The sequence below is a fragment of the Eumetopias jubatus genome, unplaced genomic scaffold, assembly GCF_037043125.1.
Source record: "Eumetopias jubatus isolate StellerSeaLion01/CBP00866 unplaced genomic scaffold, mEumJub1_p1.0 scaffold_60, whole genome shotgun sequence".
In the NCBI taxonomy this organism is placed as follows: Eukaryota; Metazoa; Chordata; class Mammalia; order Carnivora; family Otariidae; genus Eumetopias; species Eumetopias jubatus.
The window spans coordinates 1083911-1103082 of record NW_028274866.1 but is presented as its reverse complement, the minus strand read 5'-3'; the positions used below and the strand labels follow the sequence as shown (position 1 = coordinate 1103082).

At 49.3% G+C, this 19172-nt stretch overlaps 1 non-coding gene and 1 pseudogene across 1 annotated transcript; both read left to right on the top strand.

Moving 5' to 3' along the window:
* The first annotated feature begins 4128 nt into the window (after positions 1–4128).
* Positions 4129–5415, top strand: LOC114203183 (uncharacterized). The gene is made up of 2 exons (XR_015767354.1): positions 4129–4342; positions 4785–5415. It is a non-coding gene; the product is annotated as an uncharacterized LOC114203183 (transcript).
* Positions 5416–14973: 9558 nt separating this feature from the next.
* Positions 14974–15956, top strand: LOC148161796 (ribosome biogenesis protein WDR12-like; annotated as a pseudogene).
* Positions 15957–19172: the final 3216 nt, after the last annotated feature.

Sequence of the window (19172 nt, the reverse complement as noted above, 5' to 3'; positions counted from 1 at the left end):
TTGCCTAAGGGAAAGATAAGCTTTTCATGTTTTCAGGACAGGAGCTAGTTTTGCAACTTGGAGCCAGGTGCCCACTGAAGTTAGGCTTCTACCCTCCCACAGAAACTGGACATAGGGACACAATCTTGCTTGATGTTTACATTCCAAAGAGATGTTTCCTAGGTCCTTGAAAAAGACATTCCTGGGTCATAAACCTGGCAAGGGGCTTTTGTAGTCTTTAAAAATATCTACATACTTTCAAAGAGACAGAGAAAGAATTTCTAAGTTTTCTAAAGTAAATGCTTTAAGAAAGGGGCCATCTCTTCCCATATCTTCAACAGGGAGAATTAAGCCTCTTATTTTATTTTTTTAAAATACTCTCTATGCCCAGTGTGGGGCTCCAACTCACAACCAAGATCAAGAGTCCTATGTTCTACTGACTGAGCCAGCCAGGTGCCCCTAAGCCTTTTTTTTTTTTTTTTTTTAAGATTTTATATATTTATTTGAGAGAGAGCACGAGGGTGAGAATGAGGGTGAGTGGAGGGCAGGGTGAGCATGGTGGCGGGGGGAGGTGAGCACGAGGGGGAGGGGGGACAGGGAGCAAGAGGGATTAGCAGACTCCCCGCGGAGCAGGGAGCCCTATGCAGCTGGATGCAGGGCTCGATCCCAGGACCCTCAGATCAGGACCTGAGCTGAAGGCAGACGCTTAACCGACTGAGCCACCCAGGTGCTCCGCCCCTAAGCCTCTTATTTTTAATTTGTACTTGTTCTTCAAGTAGCTCTCTCTAAAATATGCTGTATCTTGAAAACTTGCTAAGCTCCCTAATTAGTCTAGTAGCTCTTTTGTGGACTCCATTAGATTTTCTTTACAGGTGATCATATCTGCAAATAAAGGCAATTTTTCTTCTTTCTTTCCAGTCTGAATGCCATTTATTGCTTGATTCTCTCCTCATTATGGGTTGGATTTTCCTGCTTCTCTGCATGCCTGGTAATTTTGGATTGGATACCAGACATTATGACTTTTCCTTAGGTTCTGGATATCTTTGTATTCCTAAACACATTCATGAGCTTTGTTCAGGGATGCTGTTAAGTGAATGGAAACAGTTGGGGCCCCTGGGTGGCTCAGTCGGTTAAGCATCTGCCTTTGGCTCAGGTCATGATCCCAGGGTCCTGGGATCGAGCCCCCCCCCCCCCCCCCCCCCCGCCAGGACTCCCTGCCTGCCACTCCCCTCCATTCACATGCGCTCTCTCTCAAAATAAACAAAATCTTTAAAAAAAAGTGAATGGAAACAGTTTGTTCCTTGGGTCTTCTTTGAAGATCTGCTACATGGGACCAGAGGAGCTCATTGTAGGATTCATTTTTTCCCCCCACACTACTGAGGCAAGACCTTTCTGAGTGTCCTGCCCAATGCCTCCTGACTTTTTTTTTTTTAAGATTTTATTTATTTATTTATTTGACAGAGAGCGAGACAGCGAGAGAGGGAACACAAGCAGGGAGAGTGGCAGAGGGAGAAGCAGGCTTCCCTCAGAGCAGGGAGCCTGATGTGGGGCTCGATCCCAGGACCCTGGGATCATGACCTGAGCCGAAGGCAGATGCTTAACGACTGAGCCACCCAGGCGCCCCGGCCTCCTGACTTATGAGGTTTGCCCTCCTGGTTGGTGGAGTTAGACACTATTTCCTGTCTGGCTTGAGTGTTGGGCATAGTTACCTTTCATTCTTGCAGATGGTCCTTTCCCTGGCCTTGGGTAGTTTCTTCACCTACTTGTGCTGATCAGTGGTCTGCGGCTTACTCAGTGGGACCCTCTGGGGTTGTTCAGGCTTCTCTCCAGTGAGCCCTCCTCCCCCCATTTAGTCAGAGCTGCATTTTGCCACTTACAAACAAAATGCTCCAACTCACAGATAAGAATAGTCAGTAGGTTCAAGCAACAAACTCAGGAAATGCAGGGGGATTTGGGTGATTTGCAATTACTTACTGGGTGAAGTTGGGGAAGGCCATGAGACTCCCATTCACATCATGGGAGAGGGAAGTAGAGAACCCAGCTGTCCCCTACAGGCAACTGGGACCAGGCGTTTTCTGAAGGCAAACTCTAGGGTTTGGGTATATGCTGCTGTGAAACCATTTTTAAAAGTGACTGCGGGGGGGGGGGGGGGCGCGTGGGTGGCTCAGTCATTAAGCGTCTGCCTTCGGCTCAGGTCATGATCCCAGGTCCTGGGATCGAGCCCCACATCGGGCTCCCTGCTCCGCGGGAAGCCTGCTTCCCCCTCTCCCACTCCCCCTGCTTGTGTTCCCTCTCTCGCTGTCTCTCTCTCTCTCAAATAAATAAATAAAATCTTTAAAATGAAATAAAATAAAATAAAAGTAACTGCAGGGTAGACAGTCACTTCTGATGGTCTCAGGTAATCTAGAGCCTGGGAACCACTACTCCAGTCTTGACATCATTGCCTCCAGACCCAGAAGGAACCTTCTGGCCTCTCTCCGACCTTGCTGGTGGGGTCCCTTAGTGCATGGAGCCAAAGTGTGCAGATGTCAAGAAAACTGAACTCAGAAAAGGATTCTGAGAGTTATTACATTGCAATGGCAGCTGGATCTCCAACCTCACTGGGTCTCTGTCCTTAATGCAAGAGCACCAAAGAGTGGTGCCCTCACAGTTGTCACGAGAATATCTGAGATTGTGTGGAAGACTTGGAGAACCATTGATCCCTCCGACACGTCACCCGGCTGACACTTCTGTGAGCTTTCCTCCTGGCATTCCAAAAGGGTTCTCCGGTAAGAGCGTCTCTGTCTCTCGTTCTCACCCTGTTCCCCACCTTCCCTACTGTATTCTTCAAATAATTTTCTCAGAGAGGCCATCCTGGAATCACCGAACCTATATTAGCCATTTGAACATATGCACAAGAAAAAACCCAGATGAAGATTTAGAATTTAGTGAAGATGATGTTTCAACTCAGGGGGCAAATAAGAATTATTCAATAAATGGTTCGGGGACACTCGACTAAGACTTTGGAGAGAAAACAAAGTTGGAATCCAATCTCCATTCTCACCAAAATTAATTACAATTAGATAAAAATTTTAAAGTACTAGAAGATGTTCTAAGTGACCATTTTTGTAATTTTATACAGAGGAGGGCTTTTCATAGGAAACAAGACCTGGAAATTATAATGAAAACAATCACGTAAACACATGAAAAATTTTAAACCACTATATAAAAAAGGACCATGAACAAAGATAAACTGAAAAATTTAGGAAGAAGAGTATTTTCCAGTTATGACAAAAAATTGATATTCTAAACATGTAAAAACGGGGAAGTATTTATTAAAAACACTTTACCAATGCATATTTAAGTTTTCTTCCTAGGTTTCTGTAGCTTGCCTTAGGCTATTTCTCTCAATACTATTATTGTTATGGCTAAACATTGCAAGAGCAGATATTATTTTTCACATGTTAAATTTGAGTTATCTATTTCAAATCCAAAAAGAGATTTGGCAGGTGGATATAGGAGTCTGGAGTGTGGGGAATGTCTGGGGTGGAGATACCAATCTGTGAGCCAGGACACGGCCCTGAAAGCCCCGAGCCTGCACGAGCTCACCAAGGGCGGCCGAGAGCGGCGGCCCACGCACCGAGCCCTGGGGCCCTGGGACACTCGGAGGTGGCAGAGAAGAGAGGGAGCCGGCAGCGGAGACTGAGGAGGGGCGGCCAGGGGTCTGGGAGGGAACCCCAAGAGTGCAGGTGCAGCGTGACCTCCTGGTACGGGAATGAGCCGTGCCCACGCGCGCGCACACACCCGGGGAGGGGTGGTCAGGGAGGAGGGAGTGATGCGCTCCGCCGGGGGCTGCTGACGGTCAACGGTCAAGGGAGGGCAGGTCCCAGCAGGCTCGCCGTGCTTGGCAACGAGCTCCTGGAGACCCGCACGAGAGGGGTTCGGGGTGGGTGCGGGTGGCGGGGGTTCAGAGGGGATGGGGAACTCGGGGACAGCCAGTCCGGGCCGCTCTCGGGAGGGGCTTCCCTCTGGCGCCGGAGAGGAGGGAGTGAAGTTCTGCAGCGGGAGGGGTTCAGGGTGGAGGAGAGGCTGCCCCCCCGCCCCCCCCCCCGTTCCCAGGGGAGGGTTTGCGGCTCCTCCCCGCACGTGCCCGGGGGTGGGGGGGCGGCCAGAGAGGAAGGGGTGCGCTGAGGCGCGAGGGAGGGAAGAGCTCAAGCTGAGGTGGGGGGCTTTGCCTGGAGGGCCCAGCTCCGGGGGGGACCCTCCTCCCCCAGGTTCTCAGCGCCCTGGAGCGAGATGCCGCTTGTCGGAAGCATAAGTTGCGACAGAAACTGGAACAGATCATCAGCCTCGTGTCCAGCAACCCCTAAGGGTGGCGGAACCGGTGAGGAGGGGGTGGGGGGCGTCTCAGTCCTGAGCTGTCCTCTGGGCTGAGCCCCGGATCCGGGGGGCAGGGGAGCGGGGGCCGGGGGGGGGGTCACCGGGCCGATATGCCCCCGGCACACCTGGGCCCCTTCATTAGTGCCTTCCTCTGGGCCCCGCGTTGGGCCAGAGGTGACAGGACCAAGCCCCTGGCCCCGGCAGCAGCAATACCCTTGCCCTCCTGCCCTCCCTCCTGCCCCCCCTGCCCCCCTGCCCCCCGCCCCCCTGCCCTCCTACCCCCCCCGCCCCCCCGTGCCCAGGCGTGGTGGCAGCCCCTGCCCTCCTTGCTATTTATACCCCCGAGCACCTATTTATTTAATTTCTCTCCACCTCGCCATCTCCATCTGTAACTGTGTGTCCCTTCTCCGGGATGCTGTCGACCTCGCGCACCTTCTCTCCTTGAGTCCTCCTGGCTCCTCTGTGACACCGGCAGCCTTGGCCTAGCCTCTGACACACCGCCCCCCGCCCCCCCTCGCCATGGCTGGCCCCGCCGCTTCCGAGCAGGCGGGTGTCGGCACCAGCAGCACTTGGGGGTGGGGGGGGAGGAGTGGAGGGAGGGCGACACCCCTGAAACTGCCCTCGGACTGTGGCTGCGCCCAGGGGTCTCCCCGCAGCTGGGCCTCGGCATCCCCTCCGACCGTCTGGGGAGTCGGACTGTACCTTCTCCCAGGGTCCTGGCCTGAGCACCTGGACGCCTATAGCCAGGCTTGGGCCGGGGCCTGAGCTGGGCCTGGGGACCCTGGAACTCTCCTTCTCCCGGCCCTACTGCCAAACTTCCTCAGTGTTGCCTGCACTTGGCCCCGGACCCCTCGCCCCTCAGCTGCGCTGCCCTGCGCCTGCCCCGAGTGGCGTGGCCGAGGCGGCGAGGCGGCCGTGCCTTACTCCTTGGTTCTTCTTCTTCCTCCTCTGAGGGATCTGGCTCCGCCTCGGGGTCCCGAAAACCCAAGTCTCTCCCCTTCTTGGGCATGAGCTTTTTGTTGTTGTTGTTGTTGATGATGATGCCTTTTTTTTCTCATTAAATGTTGGGAAAGTGGAGGCGGGGTGTGGCTTTGTCCTTGGGGCAGGTGGGTGGTCGGCCAACAGGGAAGCAGGTGGGGAGGCTGTGGGATGCAATTTCACATAGAGTGGCCAGGAATGATATTTGAGGGAGCCAGCTGGAACGCCGGGGGACGAGAGTTCCAGACCGGAAAGAGCCAGTGCAAGGGCCCTGAGGCAGGTGTGGGCCTGGCCTGTTTCAGAGAAGGGAGGAGGCCAGGGTGGCTGGATCAGAAGGAGCAAGGTGGAGAGGAGAGGGGAGGAGGCCAGAGAAGATGGCGGGGGGAGCGGGGGTGCCCGAGTCACATCCGACTTTGTAGGCCCCTGTAAAGGGCTCTGTCTTTGTCTCTGAGTGAGAGGGGAGCCCAGGGAGGGTTTGGGATAGAGGGGTTTTGTGCCCTGACTTGGGTGTTAGCGCCACCCAGCAGCTTCAGCAGTCCCGCTGTGGGGCCAAGGCGGTGGACTAACTCTGGGCTTTGCTGGGTGAGGGAGGGAGGCTCAGACTATGTTCTGGTCTCTTGATGATCCAGCCCCACAATTCTGGGCCAGTCTTGGGAGCCCTATCTGGAAAGGGTGGGTCCCAGTGCCCCTTCTTCTTGGCCCTTTCCTCCAGCTGCCCTTTGCTGTGCTTCCCCTCCCACTCTGGATGCTTACAGAAGACTCATTTGTCTCCTTTTCTACCATAATATGGCTCGATGACTTATCAGCAAAGAGCCAATGCCTTAGTAAAATAAAATAGGCCCGTTTCTCTGTTAAAGGAGAGCCACATTCTCAGGTTAAATAAGAAGTAAAACTATGATTCCTCAATTCAATAATGGTCAAGCCTTTTCTACTGCGAGCGAAGAAAGAAACAAAGAAACACAATAGAAAGTATTGACGACGGCTTAAGCCAAAGGGAGAATTTCTGATGTGTGTAACTGAACGTTCCTATCTTCAGGCATGGCTGGATCCAGGATTTGGTTCTCTCAGATGTGCCTCCCTGCTCCTACTTCCGCTCTGTCCAGTGTCAGCCTGCCCCCTCTCCCGCCACCCCCCCACCCCCCCGCAGGCCCCAAAGTGTCACTGCCTTGGATGGGGTCACCATGGCCATAGGAAAGCAGCGCTCTGACGGGCCAGGCCTGAGCCACACGCCCACCCCTGGAATCAGAAGTGAAGTCAATTCTCCCAGAATCATAACGGCTGAGGGGAAGGAAAATGGGGGTCTTCTAGGGGTAAAATAAGGATACTGGTACCGGGAGAAGGGGAATGGATGCTGGGTGACAAAACCAACGGATGTCCTCTACGGTGGTGACAGATATTTCATCAAACTCAAAGTCTTTCCCCAGTATTTTAAAAGAATGAGTCTGGGAAAGATTATTCCTTAACTTAATAGGACACAGGACTATTGTGCAGAAGGAAAATACTTTTCCTTTACTTTTTGAGATTTTATTCACCTCTTTGAGAGAGAGACACAGAGAGAGAGAAGGAGGAGGAGGGGGGGAGGGAGAGGGACAAGCAGACCCTGGGCTGAGCGCGGAGCTCAGCGCGGGGCTCGATCCCAGGACCCGGAGATCATGACCTGAGCCGAAATCAAGAGTTGGACACTTAACCGACTGAGCCACCCAGGCGCCCCGAAAACATTTCTTTCTGATGTAACATGTACTCGAGGGATATATTTAAATAACATGCAAGTCTGAAATTTAAAAGGTGAACGTTTCTTTCCATAATGTGATTGTTAGCGGTGAACATTCTTGGAGTGGAGGTGGCTTGTTGCGGGCCGTTGCTATGCGTTTCCCCACATGTTCACATGGTGGGAGCATATTACAGAAAAAGGAATGTGTCATGAGACACAGCGAGAGAGGGAACACAAGCAGGGGGGAAGCTGGAGAGGGAGAAGCAGGCTTCCCGCGGAGCAGGGAGCCCTACGCGGGGCTCGGTCCCAGGACCCTGGGATCATGACCTGAGCCGAAGGCAAGACGCCTAATGACCGAGCCACCCAGGCGCCCCTCCTCGGCTTGTCTTAATCTCTTTCTATGTTAGTACCCAGGTATCTCCTTTGCTCTTTAACTGCTGCGTGATGTTCCACCAGGACACTTGTACCTTGACTTACTGAACCTTTCTCGGTTAATGTGCATTTGCCCTCTTTCCAATTTTTCACTATGACAAATGATGCTAGGATTAATATCACGCTCCATATTGCCTTGTCACATGTGCAAGAGTTTCTCTATGCTAGATGCCCAAAGTTGGGTCAAGGTATATTCACATCTTTAATTTTAACAAATAATGTCAAGTAAGTTTCTGAATACGTTTTACAAACACTCCAACTGAGAGCGTGTAAGAGACTGCTTGCAACTAACCCTAACCAAACATTGACATTGGAGACTGTCAGTGTTTTAAACTTCATCAAGTGAATGTATACACACACACACACAGACACACAGACACACACACACACACACACACACACACACTTCATTTTGTTATCGGTAATGTTGGGCATCAGTACTTTCTCTACCAATGAGTTGCTAGTATCAATTGCCATGTTTTCTATGTTCTTTACTTTATTAATAATGCATAAAACCTCAAAACAACAAAAATATCCGTCGATGGATGCATACTACTCAGCAACAAAAATGGGACAAACATACACCTGAAAGGGGTGAACTCTGTAGTATATAAATTATGCCTCAATCAATCTGACTTAAACAAACAGGATCTAAAGGGGTAAAACGGTAAGACACAGTAAAAGGAGAAAGACATATTATGTTCCAGGGTAGGAATTGCAGCCCAGGAAAAGGTGAGGAGATGTCCAGGATGACAGCTGTGCAGTCAGTCAGCCAGCCTAGAGAGAAACCAGTCTAGACAGAAAGAAGAGAGAAGACATTTAGGGAAATGGTTTGTAAAGACAGAAGACATTTAGGGAAATGGTTTGTAAATTTACCATTGTCACCAAGGTGATTTTTAACCTCAGGGGGCAAAATACCTAAAATGAGTAGAATGAGGGGGCGCCTGGGTGGCTCAGTCGGTGAAGCGTGAAGCGTCTGCCTTCGGTTCAGGTCATGATCCTGGGGTCTGGGGATCGAGGCCCGCATGGAGCTCTGCGCTCAGCCCGGAGTCTACTTGTCCCTCTACCCCTCCCCCGCCCCACGCCTTCCCTTGTGCGCTCTCTCCCTCTCTCTCCCAAATAAATAAAATGTTTAAAAAAAAGACAACCAAAATGAGTAGAAGGTAATAGAACCATTTTGAGAGCGTAAGGTGAAGAAGTGTAGGGGCGCCTGGGTGGCTCAGTCGTTGGGTGTCTGCCTTCGGCTCGGGTCGTGATCCTGGGGTCCTGGGATCGAGCCCCATGTCGGGCTCCCTGCTCCACGGGAAGCCTGCTTCTCCCTCTCCTGCTCCCCGTGCTTGTGTTCCCTCTCTCGCTGTGTCTCTCTCTGTCAAATAAATAAAATCTTAAAAAAAAAAAAAACAAAAAAAAAAACGAAGTGTAGCAAGGAGTGGAGTACGGGAGCTAAGTTTTCATCTCTCCATCGATAAGGAATGTCTAAAAATGGTGAAAGAAAGAAAGAAGGGAATGAAAGGAAAAAAAAGGAGGGAGAGAATGAGAGAAAGTCAGAGAGACACAGACGGAAAGAGAGAAACAGATCCTCGCTGTAGGCGCTACAGCTGCCGCATCTAGTCAGGTGAGGTTCTCCATCATTTTCATTAATTCCATCGTCATCACCATCATGACCGCCACCATCACGCTGAGCATCATTTCTCCCCTCTCAGCCCACATCAGAGCTCTTCAAGTTCTGCAAAGGCAGAGGCGTAGGAAGTAAAAAAACTTGAAACAGCCCCCAAGAAACACACATGAAATACAGGACACAAAAGTTCTATCAGGTAATCAAGGGCGATGACCCTGGGCGAAGGAAAAGACACGAGATGAACCCTGAATTGCCGCAGACAACTGTCTGGAGAGAGTGTCTCCAAATGCAGCCCAGCGGAAGCCCTGACTTGAGGAGGCAGGACGGGGAGAGCGCAGGAGATGGAGCTGGCAGGGCAGAGGACCAGAGACCAGAGGGCCGCAGAGGGACAGAATGCTGCATATCCGCAGAGGGTCCCACTGGAGTAAGCAGCAGACCCCTGGTCAGCACAAGCGTGTGAGGAAACTAGCTGAGGCCGGGGAAAGGGCCACTCGCAAGGATGAAAGGTAACTATGCCCGGCGCTTACCCAAGGCAGGGACTAGTAGCCACAGTGGGAAACCTCACAATTCGGGAGGCATCAGGTAGGGTACTCAGAAAGGTCTTGCCTCGGTAGTGCGGAAAAAAACAGATTCTACACCAATAGCTGCTCTGGTCCCGCGAATTCTTTTCTTCTCCCCCCCCCTTAAGATTTATTTATTCATTTGAGGGGGGGAGGGGCAGACGGAGAGAGAGACAGAGAGAGAGAGAATCCTCAAGCCGACTCCCCACTGATCATGGAGCCCAATGCGGGGCTCAATCCCAGGACCCCGAGATCCTGACCTGAGCCGAAACCAAGAGTCGGACGCGTAACCGGCTGAGCCACCCAGGCGCCCCCGGTCCCACTAATTCTTAAAAGCAAGACTCCAAAGAACCAATCTGTTTCCAAATAACAGCATGCCAGAACAAAGCTTATGTTTCGGAATAAAAAGGAAAAAAAAGACACCGCACCAAAGGTCAAATACACAACGCCTGGCATCCAATCTAAAATTACGAGGCATGCAAAGAGGCATGGAAATACAACCCCATGAGGAGAGTAATCACGCCATCACATACTTATTTTCCAGTAAAAGGCATGCCGACTGTAAAGGAAGATCTAAAACTGCTTTTGCTTGCGGATATCCCATGAACATGTGGGTAGAAAGTCCAATGGAACCTACATGTTACTAGTAGTTTAACGAGGTTCCAAGACACAAGCATTTACAGAGAGCTAGCCAACCAACACCGCCCCCCCCGCCCCCACCAGGCAAACACCTAGCCAGTTGTTGCCGCGCTACTTTGCTCATCTGAAACAAGGCCAGTAAGCCACCAAATTCCTATTGGGCGGTTTCTGTGTTTATTTCCCTCGTTCAAAGTAAGTTTTTATTCTGGCAGCAAGCCACCGTAGTGGTGACGTGGGGAGACGAGAATTCTGGAGGGAGGGCGTATTTTCTGGAGAGCGATTGTGTACTGCAGGTTGAGAAGCCGAAGAACACGAAAAGTAAAAACTCGGTAATTCTACCTCTTGGAATCGACCTTAAGGAAATGACCATTCATGCAAAGACTTACGCCCCGGGGCGCCTGGGTGGCTCAGTCGGCGAAGCGTCTGCCTTCGGCTCACGTCAGGTCGTGATCCCGGGGTCCTGGGATCGAGCCCCCGTCAGGCTCCCCGCTCAGCAGGGAGCCTGCTCCTCCCTCTCCCACTCCCCCTGCTTGTGTTCCCTCTCTGGCTGTCTGACAAATGAATACATAAAATCAAAAAAAAAAAAAAAAAAAAAAGACTTATGCCCAAGAATTCCACTGAATCACTACCCATAACTGGGGAAAAACTGGGAACGATTTAACTGTTCAACATTACCTCATGCATTTTATGTATCTATTCAGTAACATTTTTTGAAGAGGTTTTAGAGATTGGAAAAGCTAGTAGGTTTAATGGGAAAAAAAACCCCAAAAACAAAATACCCAGGAAAAAAGTTAATGGCAAACTTGAAAACTTACACATGATATGTTGGTATACGTTTAACGAGTAAATACAACCAAGGAGATACTCCAAAATGTTGGCAGGTTTTCGTGCTGAATGTGGGACTCGATTTTCCTTTCCCTAAGTTGTCTTCAAGAGCCTTGTGCTATTGGAATCTGTCTCCCAGAACCTCCCTTCCAACGCGAGAAAGAAAAAAGGCAAGAAAATCTGGAGGCACAGTAGCTGAAAAGAAACTCAGACACAGAAATGGTAGCTCACTTTTATTTTCTGCAGTAACAAACATTTGAAGCGCCCGCTCCTCTAGCAACAGGGAAAGAAATCAAGTGGCCCAAGGGCCCCTACGGGCCAAAAAGTAAACCCTGGTAACAAAGTGGCAATTGACTCCAAGTACCAACTCCCTGTGCCTTGCCTAGTAGGGGGCACAAGACTAGGCCTCAGCTCCCTTTCCTGGGCCTAGGCTTCCAGGAGGAGGGGACCCAGAGCCCCAGGGAAAGCTGGTCGAGGAACGAGTTGATCGAAGCTCGGAAGAAGACGGGGTCTTCAGCAGTCCATCTACTGAAAGTGAGCAAAAAGGAAAACGAGGTTACGGGTGAGAACTGCGGTGGAGGTGCAGAGCACCAGCCCCCTCCTCATACACACACTAAACGCGTCAGTGCCTCCACGACGGCACTCGAAGACAGAGACGCGACCCCAGCACCTGCCGCCCCCGCCCCCCACCCCTCCCCACCGCCTACTCTGCTAGAACTGACACGACCAGGGTGCTGCCGTTCACTGTAAGCTCCTTCTGAACCACCCCTCGGTGGCGTTCGGCGTATGGGGCCAGGGACCTGCGGGCCATCTCTGCCTCCAGGGGCGACCGGAAAGGCACGGTGAGCGTGCTGGAGGAGACACGGTTAAGGCGCCATCCGCTCCTCAATCTCCCGGTGCCCGAGGCCTCCTTAGCCCTCGGAGGCCCGCTTCTACCCCAGGACGCCCGCGCTCCCTCGTGCCCCCTCCGAGCACCCCGAGCCGCCTCCTCCCCCACCCCCCCACCCCCCGTACCCTGCAGGCCCTTGCGCACCGACCGCCCCGCCCCTGCTGCCCCCTGGGCAACCCCCCCCCCCGCCCCGCCTCCCACCGGCCCCCTCGCCCCCGCTGCCACCGCGCTCCCGGGCCACCCCACCACGGCCCCCGCCCAGGGACGCTCCGTGGAAAGGATACAACTCCAGCAGTCGGCCTGCCGCTGCCACAGCTACAGGCGCCGCATCCGCACCAGGCCACAGGGCCTGCGGTGCCTGCCGGGCCTGAGGAGGATCACCGGCCTCCTCGTCCTCTGCTCTCTCGCCGCCGCCGCCGCCGCCGGGGCCACCATCGCCCTCAGGGCTGCCGGAGCGCCCCTGGCAACCAGGAGCTCCGGGGCTAGGCTGGCGGTCCTGGCCCCCGGCTCCGCCCGCTCCGCCCGCCGCACCGGCCTCGCCGCCGCCGCCGCCGCCGCCGCCGCCGCCGCCGTCGTCGCCGCCGTCTGGGGCCTGCATAGCCACCGCGCCCGGCTCCCCAGAGCCCGCCACAAAGCCGCCCGCACTCTCAGCTAAGGGCTCCGACTCTGAGAGCCTTCGCGAAGCTCCGCCCCTTCGCGCCCAAGGCAGCTGGGAGTGCCCACGGCGCCTGCGCAGACAGCCCCACACGGGGCTGCTTCCCGCCAACGCGGGCTCGCTGTGGTGGCGGAGATTTCCGGATCCAGCCGACCTTGAGGAGGTGGAGCCTAGTTCGGGAAGCTCCGCCTCTCGGTGCTTGACGTCACTTGGGCTCCCTAGCCAGCAGGCACCATCCCCCCCCCCGCCCCCCACAGGGCCTTCTCGTGAGGCCACTGGCACGTGACTACCTCCCTTGATTAACCTTCTTACTGTTTTCCACGGCAGCCGCCCCGGCTAGCAATCCCACCCAGGGCGCGCAAAGTTTCCTTTTTGTCTACATCCTCGCCAACACTTGTTATTCCTTGTGTTTTTGCTTTTAGACATTCTGACAGGTGTGAGGCGATACCTCTTTGTTTTGATTGGCATTTCCCTGATGCTGAGTGATGTTGAACATCTTTTCATTTGTCTCTTGGCCATCTGTATATCTTCTCTGCAAATATGTCTATTCATGTCATCTGCCCATTCGTAAAAACTGGATTATTTATTATTTTGGTGTTGAGTTGTATAACTTCTTTTTACATTTTGAGTAGTAACTCCTTATTGGACACATCAGTGGCAAATACCTTCTCTCCATTTGTAGGTTGTCTTTTTGTTTTGTTGATGGTTTCCTTCGCTATGCAAAAGCGTTTTATCTTGGTGTAGTCCCAGTAGTTCAATCTTGCTTTTGGTGGATTTATTCCCAGGGTGCAAGGATGATTCACTATTCATAAATCAATCAATACGGTACATCACATTAGCAAGAGAAAGGATAAAAACCATATGATCATTTTCATAGATGCAGGAAAAGCATTTGACAAACTACAGCATTCGGTCACAATAAAAACCCTCCACAAGGGTTGAGAGGGAACATACCTCCACATCATAAAGCCTCCACCAAAAAACTAAAACGGATAAAGGAATTCAGTAAAGTCATAGTATATAAAATTAATATGCAGAAATCTCTTGCATTTCTATAGACTAATGATGAAGTAGCAGAAAGAGAAATTAAGAAGACAATCCCATTTACGATTGCACCAGAAAGAATAGAATACCTAGGGATAAACTTAGCCGAGGAGGTGAAAGACTCGTACTCTGAAAACTATAAAACACTGATGAAAGGAATTGAAGATGACACAAACAAATGGAAAGCTATTCCATGCTCATGGAGTGGGAGAACCAGTATTGTTAAAATGTCCATACTACCCCCAAACAACCTACAGATTTAATGCAATCCCTGTCAAAATAGCATTGCACTTCTCACATAACTGAACAAATAATCCTAAAATCTTATGGAACTATACAATAAGACTCCGAGGAGCCAAAGCAATCTTGAAAAAGAAGAACAAACCTGGAGCTATCACAATCCCAGATTTTAAGATATACTACAAAGATGTAGTGATCAAAACTGTATGGGACTGATATAAGAATAGACACGTAGATCAATAGAACAGAACAGAGTGCTCAGGAAAAAACCCACGAAATTACGGTCAATTCATCTATGACAAAGGAGGTAGGAATACCCAATGAGGAAAAGACGTTCTCTTCAACAAATGGTGCTTGGAAAACTGGACAGCTGCATGCACATGAACGAAATTGGACCACTTTCTTATAGCACTGACAAAAATAAACTCAAAATGGTTTAAAGATCTAACTGTGAGGGGTGCCTGGGTGGCTCAGTCGGCTAAGCGTCCGACTCGATTTCTGCTCGGGTCATGAGCTCAGGGTTGTGAGATTGAGCCCCGTGTCGGGCTCCATGCTAGGTGTGGAGCCTGCTTAAGAGCCTCTCTCTCTCAAGGAAAGCGGAAGCCCAGAAGACTGCATCTTCTCGCGTATCTGTGCGAGCTAATTTTGAGCAGCCTCTCTTTGTAGTCTTAAAGAGACCAGAGAGCCTGTTGTCTGACTATTACCCCTTACGTTTCTGTAGACAAGCCTTGTGTGTGCTCCTAGCCGTGGCTCAGCTCCAGACACGCTTCTTCACTGACAACAAGAAATATGCAGTAGATGATGTTCCCTTCTCAATTCCTGCAGCCTCTGAACTTGCTGACCTTAGTGACATCATCAATAAATTGCTGGAGGCCAAAAATGAGTTCCACAAACATGTGGAGTTCGACTTCCTTATCAAGGGCCAGTTTCTGCGAATGCCCTTGCTCAAACACATGGAACTGGAAAACATCTCATCAGAAGAGGTTGTGGAATTGGAACATGTGGAGAAGTAGCCTGCCCCTCAGCCAGAGCGATGCATGTTCCATGATGACTGGATCAGTTCTGTCCGAGGGGCAGAGGAATGGATCTTGACTGGTTCTTATGATAAGACTTCTCGGAGATATCTGGTCCTTGGAAGGAAAGTCAATAATGACAATTGTGGGACATACAGACGTTGTAAAAGATGTGGCCTGGGTGAAAAAAGATAGTTTGTCTTGCCTACTGCTGAGTGCTTCTGTGGATCAGACGATTCTCTTATGGGAGTGGAATGTGGAGAGAAACAAAGTGAAAGCCCTGCACTGCTGCAGAGGCCATGCCGGAAGTGCGGATTCTATAGCTGTTGATAGCACGGGAACTAAATTTTGCAGTGGCTCCTGGGAGAAGATGCTAAAGATCCGGTCCACAGTTCCTACAGATGAAGAAGATGAAATGGAGGAATCCACACACCGACCAAGAAAGAAACAGAAAACAGAGCAGTTGGGACTAACAGGGACTCCCAATAGTGACCCTCTCTGGCCGCAAGGAAGCCATTTCTTCGGTTCTACGGTCAGATGCCGAAGAAATCTGCAGTGCATCTTGGGACCACACAATTAGGATGTGGGATGTAGAGTCTGGCAGTCTTACGTCAACTTTGACGGGAAATAAGGTGTTTAATTGTATCTCCTATTCTCCACTTTGTAAACGTTTAGCATCTGGAAGCACAGATAGGCATATCAGACTGTGGGATCCCCGAACTAAAGATGGTTCTTTGGTGTCGCTGTCCCTAACCTCACATACAGGCTGGGTCACATCATTAAAGTGGTCTCCTACCCATGAGCAGCAGCTGATTTCAGGTTCTTTAGATAATATCGTCAAACTGTGGGATACAAGAAGTTGTAAAGCTCCTCTCTATGATCGATCTGGCTGCTCATGAAGACAAAGTTCTGAGTGTAGACTGGACAGACACTGGGTTACTTCTGAGTGGAGGAGCAGACAATAAATTGTATTCCTACAGATATTCACCTACTACTGCTCACGTGGGGGCATGAAAGTGAATGATAAATTTGACCGCAGAGATTGTTTCTGTAAATGAAATCGATAAAGAAGCCTCAGATTACATCAGTGACGTTTCAGAAAGCGGCCTCTTTAAGTGTATATAATGTTTTCACCCTCGATAATAGCTACCACTGTCTATTTCTTTATTTTATATTTATTATACAATCGTTTATGTTGTTAAAATTTAAATGTGACCTGCTCTCTCTGCCATATGCAAACTCTTGAAAGTAAACTGAGTTTTTTTTATTTCCTTTTATAGGTGTTGGTTTGAATTAAGATTTGCTTTTGAAATGCTGTAAAAGCATATATTAAAAATATAGTAATTATCCAGATTTTTATTTCTGATGGGCAAACAAGTTTTCCAATGTTAGCTGTTTAAAAAAAGTATCTTGAGGAAACTAATAAATTCTAATACAGAAAAAATTAGAAATACAATTTGCTTTAGGTAAAACAGTGATGTCTAACTATAATAAGACTTTGTGGGTATTCAGAGCATTAAAACATGTAGATGCTGCCAATTAAGAGTTTGTTGAAATATTCTAAGTGAAGTACTTTGTATTAAAGCTATGTTAGAATCCTTTAGAAATTGCATACAGATTTCATGGCAACCAGGAATCTTTTTCCCCAACCTACCCATGTATAGAATAGAATCTTTAGACAAAACCTTTCAGTCAGTATTAGATAATAAACATTCTATAAATTAAAAAAAAAAAGAGCCTCTCTCTCCCTCTCCTTCTGTTCCTCCTGCCTACCCTCTAGCTCTCTTAAAAAAAAAAAAATCTAAATGTGAGACCTGAAATCATAAAATTCCCAGAGTGATTTTTTGTAAAGGAGGAAGGAATATGGGACAGGAGAACAGCCCTGGGGGAGGCACACTGTCTACATCCTACCCCGAGGTGTATGGGGTTGAGAAGAAAGGAAAGCCTCCTGAGGAGAGGGCAGTGAGAAAACAGTGTCCTCCAGGATGGAGCCAAGCCTCCTTGAGGGCTGAGGGTAGATGAGTGCCTTGAGTAGAGATTGAGCACAATTATGCGTTCCAGAGAGACAGGGTGGGAGGGGAGACGTGTGGGTGAGGTGGCTTGCGCAGGGGAAGGACATCCAGACTCTGCTGTTTGAGATTAGGCTTCAATTCCAGTCCCACCAAGGGTTTCCAGTGTCAGGTGGGGACACTGGATTTTACAAGTGCTATTTTAGCATCCTTTAAGTGTATAGAATAGCGTCTCTCCTTTCACCAGCTAATGTTATGAATTTTCATTAGTAGGTGTCCCAACATCATTCTCATATTCCTATTCTCCCCAGCTGGAGAAAGGCCTGGCTTGGTCACAGCAACTTCACTTCTGAGCAAAGATGCCTTGTCTTCGCCACCCCTTCAAGTGGGAGGAGATGGCAGGTGTCCAGTTCAGCCTCAGCCCAGAATTTCTGCCGTAATCACTTTCATTTTCTCATTCAACCAACACTCCCTGAGTGACTCCCGTGTGCCAGACATTTGTCAAGTTAAATCCAGGCTGCACTCCTTCACAGGGAAGCTGGCACATGCCTGATGCTTTGGGGTGAATCCAGTCACTTAGGAGTTTGAAATTTAGCGTAGACGGCGGAGTGGGGGAGCACCTGGCTGGCTCAGTCAGTGGAGCATGCGGCTTTTATTTTGTCTTCATAGGTTCCATGCCCAATATGGGGCTTGAACTCATGACCCAAGATCAAGAGTCACATGCTCCAAAGACTGAGCCGTCCAGGGGCCCCAAGCATGCGACTCGATCTTGGGTGTTCAAGCCCCATGTTGTGTGTAGTGCTTACTTTAAAAAAAAAAAAAGAAATTTAGTGTAGATGGTCCATTTGGTGTGCCAGATTTTTCCCCATTCCAGCAAAGATAAAATATTTCGGTTGCATTTTTGGTTATGAAATGTTGTGGTGGTTTTTTTTTTTGTTTTTTGTTTTGGATTTTAGTTTGAGTTTATGGAAGCAAAACATGGTCATTGGACATAGTTGCAGAATTACAGAAACTTATCGAATGACCAAAAAATACTCTCCACTCTCTCACCACCTAGACAGAACCACTGTGAACACTGTAATGGTTTCCCTCAGGTTTCTTTATGAATTTCACATGTATGTGCATGCATATGTAAAGCAGGGAAACAAACCTGGAATCATAATGTATGTACAATTCTGTATCTATCTACACTTTTAACCTTTCTTACCAGTGTAGTATATGCTTAATATAAAAGACATACAGCGGGGGCGCCTGGGTGGCTCAGTCGTTAAGCGTCTGCCCTCGGCTCAGGTCATGATCCCGGGGTCCTGGGATCGAGCCCTGCACCGGGCTCCCTGCTCAGCGGGAAGCCCGCTTCTCCCTCTCCCACTCCCCCTGCTTGTGTTCCCTCTCTCGCTGTGTCTCTGTCTGTCAGATAAATACATCCAATCTTAAAAAAAAAAAAAAAAAGACATACGGCCTTTACACCAATGTGTAAGTTAGAGGCAAGTATTTCTAGTGGTCTCAGTTCCTGCACTAGCCACCATGACCATGTGTCAGTGTATTCTTCCAGATTTTTCCTTAGGATGTGTTAACTTGCTTTTCTATATTTTTATTAACATAAAAGGGTCATACCATGTATCTAAGTCACTGTTTAAAATTCTTATTGCATAAATGCCATTTTCCCGTCATTTGTACAATTTTCCACTGGGTTGTTGTCTTTTGTGTATTGATTTCTAAGAGTTATTTGCATTGTAGTGATATTAGCCTTAGTTTAGTATTTGGGTTACAAATCCTTTCGTAATTGGTTATTTGTAGTTTCATCTTATTTTTGGTATTTTATTCCATAATAGAATCCAACATTTTTTACACAACTAGGGATTGATTTTTTGGGGGGGGGGATTCTGGATTTTTTATCGTGCTTTGTTAACTATTTGACATACAAATAATTTTCCCAGTTGTTCTCATTGTGATGTTTTTAGTGATATTTTCTGCCATAATAAATAAATTTAACATTTCTTTATAATCAGATATTGAACAATTTTTACTCATTCATGGCTTCTGGGTTTTGTATGGTACGTTAAAATCCTTCATCAGTGTTTTCTCCTTCCATTTTCATGGTTTCATATTTTCCATTTAATTGTATGCTTTCATCTCCCCCCATTTAAACTTTGATTCTTTCGGAAATTTAGTTTTCTGTAATGAGAGAGCATAAGGTGAAGAAGTGTAGTAAGTAGTGGAG